This window comes from Pteropus medius, unplaced genomic scaffold (assembly GCF_902729225.1).
Source record: "Pteropus medius unplaced genomic scaffold, Ma_sr-lr_union100, whole genome shotgun sequence".
NCBI classification, from domain to species: Eukaryota; Metazoa; Chordata; class Mammalia; order Chiroptera; family Pteropodidae; genus Pteropus; species Pteropus medius.
The window spans coordinates 1030360-1048408 of NW_024356333.1; the positions used below are offsets into that span (position 1 = coordinate 1030360).

Below are 18049 nucleotides of genomic sequence, written 5' to 3' on the forward strand. Positions count from 1 at the left end.
TTCTCAAACCCTTTCAAAAGTTTCAGCTGAAGTTTCAGTGTTTATTCATTTTTATTCTGTATGTGATCCCTTTAGGCAACAAACCTGCATACGGGAAGCTTCTCGTTCTTCCTGAGTTTCATAGGGAGTGTGGTGGCAGTTTGGGGACCGACCTGCACTCGACCCTGTGGCCATCGGGGCCTTGGGCTCCTGCCGACGTGGCCGCCAAGGTTGGGGAGTAGGTTCTGCAGTTTGGACGTGGGGAGCGGGGAGCAGTGGGAGCTGAAAACCAGGTTGCCGCGCGGCGTCTTGGGGACCCTTAGGTGTCCACAGCGATGCCCTCACGCTTGGTGGCCGCCCGGCTTCCCCAAGCTGACAGATTCCTGGAGGGTCGTTTATTTTTTCATCAGGGCTGAACTTTTCCCATTGTGGGTTCGTTATCCCACCTGCCCCCAACAGCCATTTCTGGGAAAGAGGGGAGCCTGACCGTGGCACCCCAACACTGACCAGAGCAGCACGTCACATCTGACCAGGCCGCTGCTGGTCCCCGCTCAGACTTCGGGATGCCACCCGCCCGCCCGCCAGCACCTCGGCCACCTGGAGAAGCAGATCCTTTCTCAGGACTGCCCTCCCCTCCTGCCTGCTCCTTGTCAAAACCCCACTCCGCAAGCCCCGTCACCCCACCCAGCCCCCCAGCTGAGGGCAGTGAAGAAGTCTACCCTTGGCAGCAAGCTCGGAGAGGTGACCCAGTGTCTAAGAGACGACAGCTTCAGACGACAGCTTCCGGGCACGGCTGCCGAGCACAATCTGGAGGAAAGGATTGTTTTGTGCCCCAGTGTGATTTGTGTTGGTTTCGGTTAAATCGGGAGGACCGGTGTGTGTGAAGTGCCAGCCCAGGGCCTTCTGCTCAGCGGTGCCTTTGAGGCGATTTTGGGTCACACACGTTCATAACTGGGGCACCTGCCTGAGATGGCCAAGCTCAGCCCCTCTGCATCCGGCTGTGGATGAGCCAAGCCTGGCTTGTGGCCTAAATGGAAGATCTAGTTGCCGCGAGCCTTTTAGAGCCTTCCAGAGCCTTCCGGAGCCTTCCGGAGCCTTGGCAGCATGTCCAGGGACCAAAGGGGATCATGTACTAGGAAATCTTACAAAATAAGACCTTCCGGTGCCTCTTTTTCTTAACCTGCTCCTCTCGCCAACTCTCGGCCTCACGCCCCTCATGAAGCTCTTTCTCACAGCTTCCTTTCAAAGCAGCTGCTTCCTCTGGAAACTTCTGTGGTGGCTGCTGTCTGTGCCACGTGAGGGATGCTCGTTCCTTGTCTCTACGACTTTCCTCCCGGCCAGGACCGGAGTCTACGAGGCTGCGAGTCTCTGCCTTCCATTTGCCTAGTGTCCCCGAGTTGGGGGGTTCCAAGCATATTCGTCATTAGGAGAGGGGCCACCGAGAGAGCGAGCATGAGGTGGCCGTGGAGAGGGGGCACGGTGTGAAAGAGGCAGCCCGTCCTGCTTTAAACTGCGAAATGAAAGAGGAGAAAAGTGGGGCTTTGCAAGTGCCAGCTGTTCCTGTCGGAGGTGAGGACGTGCCTCCCAGGTGATGGGCTCCTGCCTCTCGGTCCGAGCAGCTTCCCGCTTGGTTAGCTGTGAGCAAGGAAGCGTCGCCACCAGCAGAAGGTAGGACGAAAGCTTTACCGAGCAGCTGTCCTCAATCTACCAGTGTCCACGGGGGGCTGCAGGTCCCTTCGCTGTAGGGCTGTGGTGGCATTTCTGCAGTGGCACCTCATCACAGGCATGAGCCTGACACACAGTGTTTGACTTTGGGGCTCGTGGCCGAAGATGGCATAGGATTTGGCAGAGAGTTTGTGCTGCATTCCTGGGACGCTAAGATGTGTGAGCCAGGTCTGTCCCACACAGGCCGGGGGGCGGGGGTGGTGGGGGAGCACGCGGCGACTTCTGTGTGACGTGCTCTGGTCTCCTCTGCCACGTACGCAGCCGAGGTAATATGCGTGTGGTTTGAGAGCGTCCTGCCTCGTTTCCCAGGTCACTTGTGGTCCTTTGAAGTCATCGCTGCGATTTGCTGTGGTCCCCAGTGCTGCAGGGCGTCTGGAACCCCGGTCCCGGCTCCCTTGGCCGGCGTCCGCTTCCTCCCCAGCGCTGCATGCCATCTTCATGCACAGCTTGGGGTGCAGTTCAGATTTTTCTCTGGGATGGACCCCTGAAGGGGAATGGCCCACTTCTAGAGTGTGAACATATTACTCTAACTTTTAATTACACAAGTGAGGGGTAAGCCTGTGCCACAGAAAAACCAGAAGATACAAAGAAGCAAAAATAAATAGATTAAAGCGGGTGGGGGTGTAAGCCTGTCAGAACCGTGGGGAACGAAGCCAGGCTTCGGAGGGAAGGTGCCTGCGACTGGTCCCGACATTGCAGCTGATGCGTCCGTGACCTTGGTGACTCAGCCGCTCTGAGCTGCAGCTTCTTCATGGATAAAATAGGTCGTATTTTACCCACCTCCCTGTTGGGCCAGTTGAGGTGGAGCTTATGTCAATGCCCCGCACTAAAAATACACTAAAAACATCAGTTCCGGAACAGAGGTAGGGCTGTCACCTCCAGGTGCCCGGGAAGCCCGGTGGCTTTCCCGTGGGGACCCATGAGAACTCTGGGCGGCAGCTCTGCGCAGGCCCGAGAGCTCGGAAGGTTGGGTGGCCGTGGCCGGGCTCCCGAGGGCCTGGCGCCCCGCGCCGAGGAGCTTGGGTTTGTTCCGTGGGTCGCACGGAGCCGGTGTTTTGGTTTTTGTCTTGTCTGGTCCGGTCTGGCGAGGGCGCTGAGAGTAACACTCAGAAAGCAGCTTTCGGGAAGATTTAATTCGTGGTGGAAACCAGGGGGACGTGCCCCGGGTAGGAATGTCCCCAAGACCTGCAGGTCGGGCCGACGATGGTTCCGGCTTTGCCGACGTCTTTGATTTACTGAGGCTTCTCCTGCAAGGGCGGTGACCTCCACTCTCCGTGGAGGGCAGGTGGGGGAAAGCTCAGAGCCTGACGAGGAAGCGTCAAACCTCGGGTGCCATGGAGATTTTGGAAGCAAGAGTACACGCAGGTGGGAGCAGTAACCACGTTTGTGGTTGGGAGCTTGCAAGCTGGAGCCGAGCTCTTTATGCTGCTGAGTCTCTAATGAATACGCCAGGTGCCCGAGACGCGGGATTGCTGGCAGGCAGACCTACAGAAAGTCACCGACACCCCATCACTCACTCCCAGGCTCTGGTCTCCAGCGCAGCAAACTTTGAACACTTGAGATGGTGGAGCCCATTTCCCTGGCATTTCCAGCTATTCCAAGCAAAACCAATTACAATTTTTTTTTCCTTCGGGCTTGTTTGTATGCTTTGGAATAAAGCACACAGATAATAAAACAAACTCCGCTAAGCCAGCAAAGCTAGTTCCAGAACCAGCAGGAGAAAATATTGTGATGGGCTGAGACTCTGCTGGGCACTTGGACCATTGCCCCCAGGCTGGCTGTAGGGTGGCGGCCCTTTGCTCGTCACTAAATGGCGTCCAGTTTTTGCTAAACCGAGAATTTACGCTAGCACTGCCCCGTGGTTCCAGAATAATCCCTGCACATCCCGAGCCCGTGCTCATTTGTGTCCCCATGCTCGCTCGGCCGTCACCCCCACGCGGCCCTGGGGGTGTGCAGAGCAAGTATTTTCACTCAGATCCTTTCCTTGGGGAGCTCGTGAGGATCGGAGAAGTGACAGAGCTGGGCCTTGGGCCTGGGCCGCTGTCACGGAATGCTGGCCTTTAGGTCAGGTGACACATTGCTCATTCTACAGGTGAGAGAGAACAGCTTTCCAGCTTAAGGTGACTTTCTCGGGTAATCGGCCGCGTGGGGGTGACGGCCTCAGGATTCCCAGTGCCCAGAGTGACCTTGCCACCGTGCCATGCCTCTGCTGTCTCTGGTCCCAGAGTGGACTGCTGGGTGGACACCAACTGCCCTTTAACCACCTGGGCTGAAAGTCACCTTAGGAAACTCCATTAGAAGTTTCCCGAAGGCCCAGGCTCTCCCTCAGCGGCCTTTCTGCTCGTGGCCCTTAGCGGACAGGCATCCAACGTCCTTTGTCACCTCCGTGAAGCTTTCCTTCATGCCTCGACCACATCTGCCTCTTCTGCCTTTCCTGTCTGTCACCCTAACCCGAGCCACAGATTTGCCAGTCAAATCATATCGTAGAGTGTAAGAACAGATTCTTCAAAGAAGAACCCTCCTCTGCGTGAGCACCTGCAGCGATGGGTCAGTCGCTGTCCTTGAAGCAACTCCTCCATCCCTGAAGAGGAGACGTCACCTGTTTCCTTGACTAGTGAACAGTGCCAAGTCCATTTCCTTCCCATGCAGCTTGCACGCACCTTCGGGCAGTGTGTTCAGGACTTGCCCGGGATGTGTCTTTAATCAGGTTTGGTGAGACACACAGACACCAGCAGGGAGAAAGTTCATTACACTCAGAGGCTCTGCAGGCCCTTGGGGCGGCACCACGGTGGGTCAGGCGGCCCAGGGAGCCGGAGATGCGGGCAGCGGCCTGTGCCGGGCTCCGCCGGGGGAGGCTGGGGAGGCCGGGGAGGCCGAGCAGGCCCAGGACTGGCGAGTTACAGCGCAGGGTGCGAGCACTGCCCAGGCTGTCTGAGACCTGCCTCAGGTGATGCGGACCGGGGGATGGAGCTGCTGGAGGAGATGAGGGCTGCAGGCTCTGCAGCGGGTGGTTTGCGAACGGAAAGCACGTCCCACGTGAGCGAGTTACTGTCTGGGGGAACTGGCCATGCCTGGGGTGGGCGGCGCCTCCAGAGCGAGCAGGCCCCAGACGGCAAAGCTTCAGCATGACGGACGGTAAGACGTGGCTGACATACAGGCGGGCGCCTTGTTTCCTCCCGGATGTCTGCAGGTTGTCGGCGGGGGCTGGGGGGAGGGGGGAGGGACACGGGGACAGGGGGTGGACCGGTGCTTCAGATTTCGCTGGCAGAGCCTTTTGGAAGGGTCTTAGCCACCATTCTTGCCAGAAAAAGCTGTGTTCTCTGTACCCAAGGGCAGGGGTCCCCAGGGGCCGTCCAGGTTTTTGAAACTCCTGCCTCGTTTCCTTCCGAAGCTCACCGGCCTTTGCCTGAAGGGAGATGGGGACAGTGCGGGGGGCTGTGCTGCCCGGCAGACCTCAAGCCCAGATGCCATCGACCCCCCCATCGCTGGCCTCTCCTGCCTTCATTCACCCAGCTGCCTGTCTTTTTAAAACTCCCGGCTCGGCCCGCCCTCCCGCTCACTGGCCTGCGGAGTGGGGAGGTGCCGCCCTGGCAGCCCCCCACACAGGTGGTAACGGCGGCTCAGTTACCGGTCCGTGAGGGGCTCTGCCCGCGTGCGGAGCCGGCTCTAGCCAACAGGACTGTCGCCTGCACTGTCTCAGGCCAGCTCATGCTGTCTGCTGTCCGCTTGTCACACGGCTTTGGGGACCGGGAGCACACGGAGCCCTGGTCCCCATCTGTTGCGGGCGTGCAGAGGCAGCAGCTCCGAGAGCAGCCGAACCCTAGCACTCGGCTGGGCTGCAGGGGCTGGGAAGCCCCCGTTTCACGGACCTTTGGAGCGAGGCAGCAGGAGCGTTTAGAGCCGGGAGCGTGGTGTGTGTCCCTGTCACCAGCACATTGCAGCCCTGCAGTCTGAGTAGCACCTCGCAAAAGGAGGCTTCCAGGACGCTCGGGGCTCAGTAAGCAGACCCTCTGGAGCTGGGTAGTGACTGCATGGGGACCCTGTGGCCATGTCCTCCGCGGTGCTTTGTCCTCCCCGCCCCCCGTGTGCATGGCTGATGCTGGGTTGCGTGTGGCTCTGCAGGGGCCTCTGATTAAATCACACGCCCCAGGAGGAACCAAATGTCCCTTCCATGCCTTGGGGCTGTGTGTTTTCTCATTATGTAACTTTTCTGGGTGATTTACAGAGAACTGGAGAAAGTGGTGTGTGTGGGGACGTGTTCACCTCTGTCCTTCTCGGCATCCTGTCCTCCTTCCTTACCAGCTGCTGGGGGCCACGAGCTGCTGGCTCCTGCCTGCGGGGTCCCCTCCCCGCCTTGCGACCCCGGCTTCAAGTGCCCTCGCTAAAGTCTTAGCAAACTCGATACTCCCTGCCCTTCCTCTCCCTCTCCCTCTCCGAGTCATCATTTATTAGTTTGTCCCAGACAGAGAAGATTGGGGATGATGGTGGGGGAGGCGGGGGCATGGCTCGTGGGGTCCCTTGGGTGGCTCTTGACCACATGCACACGTCACTTGGTCTCCTGCCAGAGCAGGGCCAGGCTCCGGAAAGCGAACTTGTTGCTTTTTAACTTATGGGGAATACACCGAGGAAGCAGGAAGTGGGGGGGGTGGGGTGAGAGGAGAGGAGGCGGGAGGGGGCTTCACGCAGGACTGAGCTTGGCTCCCTGGTGGGGACAGGGGGTGGATGGTGAGACCAGACGCCGGAAGTGCTGTGTGGAGCCCAGAGCAACAAGGGGAGCTGCCGCTGGACAGGGCTGGACGCGGGGGCAGCGGGCTCTGCCCCTGGCTCCACTGCCGCGTGCACGGCGCTTTGAGCAAGCCACTTAGTTTTGGTTTGGGGGACGTTGCTCTGTAATCACCCCCATAAACCAGGGGCGTGATGCGTGAAGAGATCTGCAAGCAGAGTCCGTGATTGCCAGTGTCCTGGTGGTTGGGAGGGACCCGGGAGGTGTCATAACGGAAGGATGAGGCTTGATCCTGTGCTTCTGACCGCCAGTGGGGACGGGGGAAAGAATGTTAGACAACGCAAGACTCGCGGGCTGGAGACAGGCAACGGGGTGGCAGAGGGGAGCGAGGCGTCAGCCCACGACGCCTCCTCCAGCTGAGAAGCAATCAGAGAGCCCGAACCAGTGCCCACGGCCTCCGGCCCCCAGGCCAGGCTGCCCTCTGACCTGGAACGGCCCGGTTCGCTCACTGACCGGGAGAGGTGGCCATGCGGCCATCAGGTCCGGGGCCTCTCACCTTTCCAGACGTGTCCGCAGTTTGCACGCAAACTTCGGAGGACTAGGTAGACCGAAGCTGGGGTTTTGGTGTTTGTTTCTTCAGCCCAACATTCGGCCTTTGAGATAGGCGTAAACTTTTTACAGGAGAGGAAACCGAAGGTTAGATTCGTTCAGGGAGCAATCGAAAATCTAGGGTCCTCGAAGCACTTGATCTTGCTTCTCCTAAAGGCGCGGGGCTGACCTGGGAAGCAGCACCCTGCGTGGGTGGGGGAGGGCGCTGGGCAGGCCGGGACGATTGGGCAGACCTCATCCTCGGCCACAGGCTCTGCTCAGGGCTGGTCCCCAGGCTGAGACTAAAACCGCCTCTTTACCACAACCAACTCTCGAGTCCCGCGTGCCAGGCACTGGCCATTCCCAGACGCTTGGTCTGGGCCTCACCAGCTAATGGTGCTGGGTAGTGAGGTACCCCCGGTGGTGAGGGGCTCATTCTGCGTTCTCGTTTCAGCTCAGCTGTCGACAAACGGGATCCTTCTTGGGATTTTTCAACCTTCAAACTAGAGACCTTTGTCTGTCTTTAGAGTGTTCTAATCTCGTCTCTCACAGGATAGCCTCGCATCCCCATCCTGCACCCCAAATCCGGCCTGGAGGTTAATGCCTGTGCCTTCTGTTTTCCACAGTTTCGTATGAGGTCGTGCTCAGTGGGTTCTCGTAGATCGAGTCAGTCGGTAACTTCCTGTGGTCAGCCAGGGTTTCCGTTTCTTAGAAGGATCTGTCTTCCTCTCACCTGGTAAATGGCCATCAACTGTTTATGTTTTGGCGAATGTTTATTGACCGTGTTTTAGGCACTAGGCACCATATTTGACATTTTCATGGATGTTTGTTATTTTATTTATTTTATTTTATTTTTATTTTTAGGCGAGGCAACCCTTGGTTGACCTCACAGACTGCAAGGACTTTGTCAGCTTACAATCCCTTATTTTTTATGCCTATAGCACCTGGTCTTCCTAGGTGGTCTCCCATCCAAGTACTAACCAGGCCCAACCCTGCTTAGCTTCTGAGCTCAGACGGGGTCGGGCGTGCTCAGGGTGGTGTGGCCGTAGACTGGATGTCCACCATCTTAATTCCCATTTTACACATGAGGAAAGTGAGGCTTTGTGAACTTGGATCATTTACCAGGTTGCGTAGCCAGCAACCGGCACACTAGGGTTCACAGTCGACCTTCCGCTTCCAAGGTGCCCCTCACGCCGCGCCACGTGGGCATGTGGCGAACGCCCGGCGGTAGACTTGTACCTTCGCTGTCATCGTGGCCTAGTGGTTTAGCAAGCATCCGAGCTGGGACCTACGGGCCAGTGGCTCCCGGCAGGCTCTGCACCTCCCCACCCCTCCAGCCTGAGGTCTTCATTTCCTAACACCCGGGGTGAGCAGCATGCACCCCTGAATTCTGTGTGCTCCCCAGCAAAACTTCCGTCCGCTAGAGCAAACCCCTCCCTCCCGTGAGTATGACTTGAGGCCTAGGGCCCCAAAAAGGTTTAGTGACAGAATGCCGGGCTCAGACCTCCTCACTAAAGTCCAAGGTGTGAGAAGGGCCCAGGACGCCGGCCGACAGTGTCCCCCTCTCTGCCCTCCAGCCCCAGAGCCCCTCAGACTTGAAGTTTGAGTCTGTGTCCTACTCATTACCATCTGGGGACCGCGGGCAAATCATTTCATCTTTTCTGAGTTTGATTTTTCTTCTAAAGATGATGACGGTGAGCTTCACGGGGATGGGGTGGAGACCAGTTGACCGAGCCGGTTGCCAGCACATAAGAGATGCTCGGGAAACAGCAGGCCCCCCGTTAGGTGAGCGGTCGGTTGTGGGGTGGCCCGGCCGAGCCGAGCAGAGTGCCCGTCACGGCAGTGCCTCGCTGCGACTTGGTTTTCGGGCAGAATTCTCTGGGTCTTAGCACTTCGATCATTCATGAGCGGATGGAGGTAGGAAGGCTTTGGGCTCCGTCGAGTTTATATAGTTCCTTTGCTACTCCGGTCCAGCCAGTTCTTTCTCTGTCCTTGGCGATGGTCGAGTCCAGCTCCCCCTCCCCCTGCCTGTCTCACTGGACACAGTTTGTCCTCACGGTGGGTTGTCTGTTATCTCAACGTGGTTCCCCTGCGGAGCCTTCTTTTGAAGGTCACAGTGGCCGTTTAGGTCATCTTGCCTGCATCACAAATCCCCTTCTCGATTTCCTTCAGCATCTTGCTCAGGGGACATACAGCACGGGGGGAGGCAGGGAGAAAGTAGGAGAAAAACAAAGCCAGTCTTGGGTTTTTTGTTTTGCCTGTACTTTGCAGGCGAGGTGCGTGGTGGCATTTTATTGCTTAATGTCTGCTTTTAAGGGAGTCTGCCATCTGCCTGGTAATAGAGGCTTCAGCTTGTTAGTCACCCGTGAGTTAGAGCCTCGCTGTACAGATTCAGTAAATAAGAGGACACATGCCAGCGAGGCAGCCGGCGCAGAGCCAGCTGCCGTCTGCAGGCTGCACCGCGGGCGCCCCACTGCCGTGGCGGGGGCCGGCACCCCGGCGGGGGTTCCGGGCAGCCCGGGACCGTGGAGCCGGGGCCCGCATTCCTTCCCGGCCCGGTCCCCCTTTCCTTTTGGGTCCGGGGCCCCTGTGGGTCGGGGCACCTTGGACAGAGTTTTGCTGCATCTCGGAGAGAGAACCAGACATGGAACCAGGAGCGGGGGCGAGAGGAGACGAAGCACCCGCCTGGGGAGACGGAGCACCCGCCTGGGGAGACGGAGCACCCGCCTGGGGAGACGGAGCACCCGCCTCGGAGGCTTTGTCCGGCTTCTTCTCCTCTCGTAACCCAAACAGCTCGTGTGTGTGTTGACCTCACGCGCAGACGTTCTGGGTTTGCATCGGCCAAGGCGCGTTTTCCCGACAGGAAGTGAACTTGGGGCTGAGACGTGTGAGCGTTGGGGGTGCTCTGGGGCGGCCCGCGTTCAGGAGGAGGTCGCGATCCTCCCTCGGTGTAGGGACAGTGCGCAGCTCTCAGGCTGCCGGGCCTGCGAGCAGAATCTTCCATGAGTCATGGTGGGTGTGAGACTCCCTCTCTGGAGAAGGAAAAAAAAGGCAAAACACGAGGGATCATGGATTAAGGCAAAACGGCTCCTTCTGGACGAGAGTGACACTGACACTGGGACACGTTGCCACGGCTCCAGGGGTGGTCGTAGAGCCTCACCCGTCGGATGAGGGTTAAATACACCCACCTGTGCTGCTTATCCGGGCTGGGAGGCGCGTGAAGGTGAACTTAGAGCTGTTGTCACCGATTAGGATCGGAAGGGTGATTTTCGCTTTTCCAATTAAGCCGCGCGTAATCTTTCCCCGGCCACTGCTGGTGTTCGACCCCTCCCTTCCCGCCTTCGGCAGGACACGAGCGATGCCCAAGGTGAGTTTTCGGGGTCACGGACCCTGCCCCCCAGTGAGGAGGTCCAGACTCAGCAGCCAGGTGAGCGGCCCTGTTTCCGCGTCGGGAGCGAGGTGACAGGGCGCCTGCCTGTTGGCAGTGAGCAGGAACGATCAGCTTTGGAGGCCGGGAGGAGGAAGACGAGGAGGGAGGCCTCCGGGAACCTCAGGCCGGGGCCGGGGGGAGCCTGGAGCAGCCCCTGCACCGGGCGGGGCCGCAGTGCTCCTTCTGAGGGAGGTGACGTGACTTCTGACACGTGCCAGGGCTTCCTGGTCACCCTGTTGCCGATACTTGGCTGACAGGAGGCTGGCAGGTGGGGGATGGGACTGAGCTAGGATTCTTGTTTTGCACGATTTTCTGCTCGGATTCTCAGAGCCCTCTGGCCCCTGGCGGGATTTGCTCTTCATGTCAGGCCAAGACCCCAGGCAGCACTTGCCCAGAACCGCCAGGCCGGGCTCAAAGCTGGTGGCAGACATTTGTCGCTGCCCACTCGCTCTGAGTCATCCCACACTTATCGGCTCCCATCACGGAGCCTTGAAATGCTCTTACCAGCTGGTCTCGCAGCACAGATCCAGGGGACACCAGGAAAGAAGGATGGCTTCTGGAGGAGGAGAGGACGTGTTCCCTTCAGGCTGCGGGGTGAGGACAGGGGCTCGGAGCGGCCAGCTTGGGGGCCTGGGAACCCCTCTCTTCTCTGTCCCTTGGGATGGTGTCGGGATGCCCCTCCAGGCCCTGCCAGACCCCCGGCGGTCTCACCAGCGGCCACCTGGCGGCTCTCCCCAGAAGGGCTTCGGGGCACGGGCTGTCCACGCAGCGGGCTCCGCCCTTGTGGGGGAGGCTTTCTGAGGCCTGCGGAGCCCGGGAGAGGGCAGCGGGCAACACCTGCTGCTCGTTTCTCTTCTTCACCGCCCCTCGTCCTTTCCAAACCTGTGCTTGGAGGATGAGGACCGCGTCCCCCACCGTCTGCTAAGCGGGGAGGACGTACTTCGGCCGAGGGACCGGGCTCCCCGGTTGTCCAGGCGTAGTGCACCTCACCTGCACCGGAGTCTCCCAAGGGCTGTTGAAACGTCCACCTGGTCCCACCCAGCCCCTCTGAACGGGAACCGCCTGCGTTCCCGGCAGCATCCTGCACACACCGAGGACCGGCTTTGCAGGGGAGAAGAAACTTAGAGTCGACTGAGTGGGAGTTGACCTTATCCCCTCCTGCTCCTTTATCAAAAGAGAAGATTCTGGACCGTTTGGCCCAAGGTCCAGCCAGGCACCACGTGTCACGGTCTCCCCCAAATCAGCTTTCTCTAATTTCACTCGTGGAGAAAGAAAAGGAAATCATCGTGCAATTGCAAAACAAACACCCACCCCCACCCAGAGTATTTTTTGATACTCCCAGGCGCCTGGGTGCTCCGGTGCCCCCGAGCCCTAGCTGAGATGCACTGGAACCCGCACTTCACAGTGGCACGAACCGGGCGTCAGCCGGTCTCTGACACTGCAGGTACTCTGGGGTCCCAACAACTGCACTCTGACGAAGGAATTATGGGGAGCAAGAATGTCGGGTCGACTGGAAACGAGATAAGCCCGCCGGCGATGTTCCTCCTCACGCTTAAATAGTCCCGTGTCCCTGGTGCTCAGTGGTCCCTCCACTTCCTGCTTGGCTCGGGGGCAAGGGGTCGTTTAAGGAGGGTGCCGGGGCCTCAACGCCTTAGCCCACGAGCTCCACTGAGCATCCCCTTCCCCAGTCGGGGGGCCTCCCCTCAAGTCCGGGGTCCCCACTCCTGTGCCCCCCCGGTGGGCCTTACCCGAGCACTTTTCTGTCTGGCCACCCCCACCCTGTCACATTTCTCTCTTCTGTCTCCTGGGCCTGTAGGATCATCTTCCGGAATGAGCTGATCATGGAAGGGCTTAGTGAGTAAGTTCTCTTCCTAGTTACCTTGTAAATGCTGCCTTGACCCGAATAAGGGGGCTTCAGGTAGACAGTCCGAGCACCTGTGTAGGTTAGTGACCTCTGACATTGCTGGGGACTTAGCTTTGGGAGAAATCGGGCTTTTAGTGTCCGACAAATTTTCTCCCGGGTGTGAAGCAACTGTGCACGTACACTGGGTTCTGGAAGGCAAAATGCTGGCCTTTTTAGATCCCAGGTAGAAGAAGGGACAATTGCACCCTATCTGATGGGTGTGACAGGTGCTTTGACACCAAGAGGACAATAGAAACTGGAGAATTCTGCTAGAGAATAAAGGATAACTATCACTCACAGCACAGCTGCTTCCTGAAAATTCTGCTTCCACTGTGTGGAAAAGCACATTTAATATTTCGGGATTAATAACACGAATATCTGTAGGTTGCTTGTTTTTCTTTTCTCTCCTATGGTATGCGGATTGTGATGGTTGCCTGGTTCCGTTTTGGTCAGCTTTGTTGACGTAGTTTGCATACGATGAAATCACCAACTCTAAGTTGACAGGTGGGTTCTGAAAAATGTATACAGCCATGTGACTGCCACCACAGTCATATAGAACATGTCCATCACCTCCAAAGAGCCCTGCTGTCCCTTTGCAGCCTCTCCTCTGCCCTGCCCCCACCTCGAGCCTGAGGGTGGGTCTGTGTCTTAGCTGTGAACACCCTGTGTCCAGCACAGTTCCGGACACACCGTGGCCACCAAAGAGATGTTTAAGTGAATAAATCCATCAGTGGCTGTAACGTATTTTAAAAATCCCCTCCAGCCTAAGTTTTGAAAGATTGTCTAACAAGCATTTGTTAATAAATAATTTCTGCATTTAGTCATGCCCGATGCCAGCCTTAGCTCATCAGTGTTGCCGGGGCCGATGACGTTCCGGCTGAGCGCAGAGACGCTGTCCTCCTTGCCGATGTGGTCACAGGCAAGCATGCCATTTCCATCCCACCTTCGAAAGCCTGGGAACCCGGTGAGAGCCTCCACCGCTGCTAGACCAGAAATCAGCCTACGTCAACCCTTGCTTCGTTTTGTTTTTGTTTCAAGGGTATTTTTTAGTAATAAATGAGGAAGTCAGTGCTCGAGCAATGTAGGAACTCACTGGGACCACACCCCCAAGGCTTTCTCATTTGTAGGGACTTTTCCATGATCCTAACTCATCACCAAGGGTACAGAGACCGTGCGCCCTGCTTCGCTGACCGGCCCTTTCGCCTGTGAGTTTGAGATGGATCTCGGCAGATATGAGGATGTGGTTGAATCTGCTTCTTTCTCTTAACGAGCTCTGAGAGAACAGCTTAGGGCCTGTATGATATAACATCTTGCCCTAAATAATGGCATCTTGCCCATAAAATCAGTTCAGTCACTTAAAGCCACAGCGTTTTCCAGGTGATCGTCACGCATTGTCGTCGTCTCTTTATGTGTCAGCTCAGATGTCTTACGTGTCTGCATGTTCACATGTGCTAACTCGTAACCCGATAGGAGCTGTGGTTTCCATCTTATAGGCACAGAGGTGCAAGTCACATGAGCTCACGTCGCTTCCCGGTCATCTGTTGCTATATCCCAAACCCCACCCCAAACTTAAAAATATGGGTTGGGGTCACGCCGGGTCTAGGGGCTGCCTGGTGCAGTCCGCAGTTCCCACTTGGGACTCCTCACACATTTTCAGTCAGATGGCAGCGAGTTCTCGAGGCTTCTTCATCCTGTGCCTGGAGCCGGGCTGGCCACCCCGCCCCCCCCGCCACCTTGCAGCCAGTGTGAACTTCCCTGTAGCAGGGGGTGTCTCTGGGCAGTGGGATTTTTAACTCGGCAGCTGGTTTCCCCAGAGAATTCCAGGAAATCCAGGGGGGTGCTGGAAGCCTTCCTATCCTAACTCAGAAGTCACGTGGTGTCACCTCTGGAACGTTCTGTCGGTGACACCAGCCCAAACTCGAAGGATGGAAGAATGGACGCAGCTTCTCGATGGGGTCGGCTTGTCCGGGCAGGGAGGGCGGACGTGAAGGCACAGCGGGCGCCTTGGCGAGCGGACGCGCGGACCGCGCTTCGGGCCCCGTCGCCGGGGGCTGGCCAGCGTGGCGCGCCGAGGCCAGGAGCTCTGCTCCACGGCCGGTTGGCCATGCACCCCATCAAACAGGTTCCCTGCAGCGCTGGATCTGTTCTGCTGTATCAGCACAAAGCCTGCTTGGACCCAGCTGCTTTCGGGGCCTGTGAGCTACCTGCAGCTGGAGAAACGGTGTCCCCCGTGGTGCTCGCTCCGGGACCTGCTCCACTGCGATGGCGCGGCGCTGATAAGTAAGACCGATGTGCCACAGGTCACTCGGCTGCCACCTCTCAGCAACCTGGCGGAAGTCCAGGCCTGACTGCCAGCCTGTCGCCGAGGCCGTGAGGGAGCCGGACCCTCACACCGCAGTTAGACGAGCAGAACTCGCCCTCTTTCTAATGCTCAGGGGTCCCCGTTGGAGCACCTACCCTGCCCCACCCCTCGCGTGTCACTTTCCACATCCGGGAGCTCCTTTTTCTCTCCTCTTGGAGTCCGGGGCGGGTGGACACTCGTTTCTCCAGGTCCCTGTGCTGTCCCCGGCTGCTGCGTGCTCTGCGAGCTTCGCGCGGCCTCCGTTTCTAGCACGCGTCCCCAGAGGTGTGAGGGCTGCTCGCAGACCTGTGGGGGTGGCTCCCTTCTCCATGGGCCTCCCCAAGTGTGTGCCAGGCTCCCCGATCAGCTGAGAACAGGCCTTGGGGACCGGCAGCCCCCCAGGGCAGTCCCCGAAGGTCAGAGTCTGTCGCCCTGGGCACGAAGACCCAGTTGGGAAGCCTGGAGCCCCATGTTTGCCAGTGAGGGGTGCAAAGGGAAGAGGCGTGGTCCAGAGACTTCCGGGACACTGCCGGTGACCAACAGTGAAAAATACGAAAGGGCCGGGATTTCCAAGGGACACATAGTCCATCTCCGGCTCCAGGAATGAGTCCCCAGGACCTGGCTCTGCGTCTTCTGAGCTTTTCCGGCAATGAGTAAGGACCCCAAAGCACCCCAGCAGGCAGGCGATGACAGGTGCTGAGGACACGCTCGGCGAGGCGTTTCTTCCTACACCCCTCCTGGCCCGAACGGAGGCCCGTGGCCCGGGGGGCCGTGTCCTGCACACAGGGACATCTCAGTGACCAGGTCCTCCTGAAAGATGATGTGGGATGTGGGAGGCGGGCTTTTTCTTTTTTCCTTGAAAAACAGTCCCTGTGTTTTGTACCTAATTCCCTGCTGTGGCAGCAGCTGGTCTAGAAGTTTCTGCTGCTCTGGTTTTGGCCTCACATGCAGAGTTTTCCTTCCCCACCCCCTTATATAATGAGCCTCTCCAGAAAAGAATGGGTTTTTTGGCACCAAAAACGCAAACAACAAAAAAACCTAGCAAATTCCTTGTTCGGCTTCGTCAGTGCCGTGGTCTGTGGCCATGGCTCCACCCCGGGAACCTCTGTACACTGTCCTCTGGGTCCCCTGCCAGGCCCTGGGATCGTCCACCTCCTCCAGACAGTCCGAGGCCGCCTGGTGGCTGCAGCCAACACCTGCCTCCATCTGGAGTATGGAGGCCACAGGGTCCACACCAGCCAGCTGGGCCTGAGAGAGGGACTTGGGTTCTCGGACCTTCCCTGGCCACGAGTGTCCTCTGCTTGCTCATCTTCTCCGACTGAAGGCCAGGCCTCAGACGAGATCCTCTTAGTGCAGGGCCCTGAGCCCAGGTATGTGCAATGCGCCTGCTCCCCTGCATTCTAGAAGGACTCAGAGCCATGGACATGGGATGAAGCGACCGCTCCTGCTCTCGTTCCCAGGTAGACCGATGACCACAGGCCTCTTAGGAGTCGCAGGCAGGCCCACAGCCAGACTGCAGGCTCCCCACACGTTCCTGTCCTACCCGCAAACTCTGGTTCCCACGTGGAGCAGCCCTGGGTGTGCCCGACGTGGCCCTCGGCAGGCCCTGCCTGGCATTATGGGGAAATAGGCAGACGCCCACTCCTGGATCCATCAGCCTCCAGTCACAGGAGGACACAGAGGCTCCTGTGACTTACTCCCAGAGGTTCTCAGAGCAGGTCGCCGTCTCGGCCATATCCACAAGCATGCAGGACTCCTGGGAAGTAGCAACGTCACACAAGCCAACGAATGACAAAGGAGGGTGATTCGGAAGAAGAACTTCATTACCGGAGGAAAGATGTGATGATGCCAGCAGAGCTTACCTGAGAAGGTGGCCTCACACAGTAATGATGACTGACTTTTACTGCGTGCCCAGCAGAGCCAGGCCGTAAGCTAGAAAGTCACGATCGGCCAGAAAGAGCATGGCATCATAGAGAACTGGGCGACAAGTAGCAAGACTAGGGTCTGGTTCTGGCCGGGGCATCCCATGACTGCGTCATTTCCCCAGGCTTTTTAGGCATCAGAGAACCAGGGCGTCTGCAGGTCTGGGCCAGGCGGGCACAGGTGCTGACAGAATCCACTCTGAAGGGCTCTGGGTGGCCGGTTGCCCAGCAGTGTCCACTCTCGTGACATCTGGAGGGACACGGGGTCAGCTCCTCTCCGAAATCCACCTACCAGTGCAGCTTCGAAGCTCATGCAGTGCGGAATGGTCCAGACTGTTCCGCCCACACCGCAGTAAGCCGCGCACTTCATTCTGCGTCCGTGTGCGTGCGTGCCAGCAGCTGGAACGGAAACTTTGTGAAACAATGAGACGCATCCTTGTCTTACTCTAAATGATGTTTGGGTGGTTGTGTAACCCTCTAGATCGATTTTGTGACCCGCCGATGGGTGAGGCTAACAGCTTGGAAACCAGCCAGACGATCCTGGAGCAGCCGGTTCACCCTGGGACGCAGGCGAGAGTGAACGAGTTAAAGCACTTGTCGTGAGCATGCGTCCCGCATCACACGGGAAGCCCTGGCGTGCCCTCCGGTCCTTGGTGTCCCTGCTGCCTCCGGCCTCCTCGTACTTCCCTGCCTGTCACGTGCTGGGCAAAGCGGGTGGGAAACACAGCAAGCGGGGCCAGGAGAACCGCCGAGCACCTGTGGAAAGCGGAGAGAACCTCGTGGCGATGGTTTTGTAAATGCGGACGCGTGATAGTCTGTGCTGAACGCCGTTGGGGACTCTGGCTCCTGCACTGAGTCCCAGAGCCTCGCCGGTGGGGGTTGGGAGCTGGAGGAGGTCTCAGAGCCTGACTCTTGCATAAGACCGTCCTATGCGGAGCAGGGCGTGTCTGGGAGCCAGCCAGCAGCGCCGTGACCTTATAAAAATGTCTCCTGGGTGCCAATTTTACCCTAATTTGTGGTGTCCCTCTGCAGTTTGTCCTCCAACGTAGACCAAAACCACTTGTTTTGTTTTGTTGTGTTTTTTTTTTTTGCCCCCGTGGTGCCAACGCTGCCTGCGGGGTGCCAGGCAGGGCAGACGCGGAGGCTGGCTGTTGGGGGCCTCAGCCTGAGGTCCATTTGGGTCTGTGGGACAGACTCACAGAAGGGTCAACCCTAAAGCTACCACATTGTCTGTTGGCGGCTTGGCATATTATTTGTGGGTAAATAAACATTCCAGAAACTCAGAGCTGGCCTTTCCAGACCCTGAAAAGGTAAAATCATAGAATGTCAGCTGAAAACAGACCTGGAAGTTAAAGGCCATCCCTCCTCTCAGGAATGGCTCACTTTTCCAGTCTGTCCTTGCCTTCAGAAGGCCCGAGTGGCCCAGGAGGCCCCACTA

At 58.1% G+C, this 18049-nt stretch overlaps 1 protein-coding gene and 1 pseudogene across 3 annotated transcripts in view; one reads left to right on the top strand and one right to left on the bottom strand.

Annotated features, from left to right (window-relative positions):
- The window catches only part of PRKAG2 (protein kinase AMP-activated non-catalytic subunit gamma 2), a 188918-nt gene that overhangs the window by 36122 nt on the left and 134747 nt on the right, over positions 1-18049 (top strand). The gene's annotated exons all lie outside the window — the stretch shown is intronic.
- LOC120601552 (uncharacterized) lies at positions 7948-8066 on the bottom strand (annotated as a pseudogene).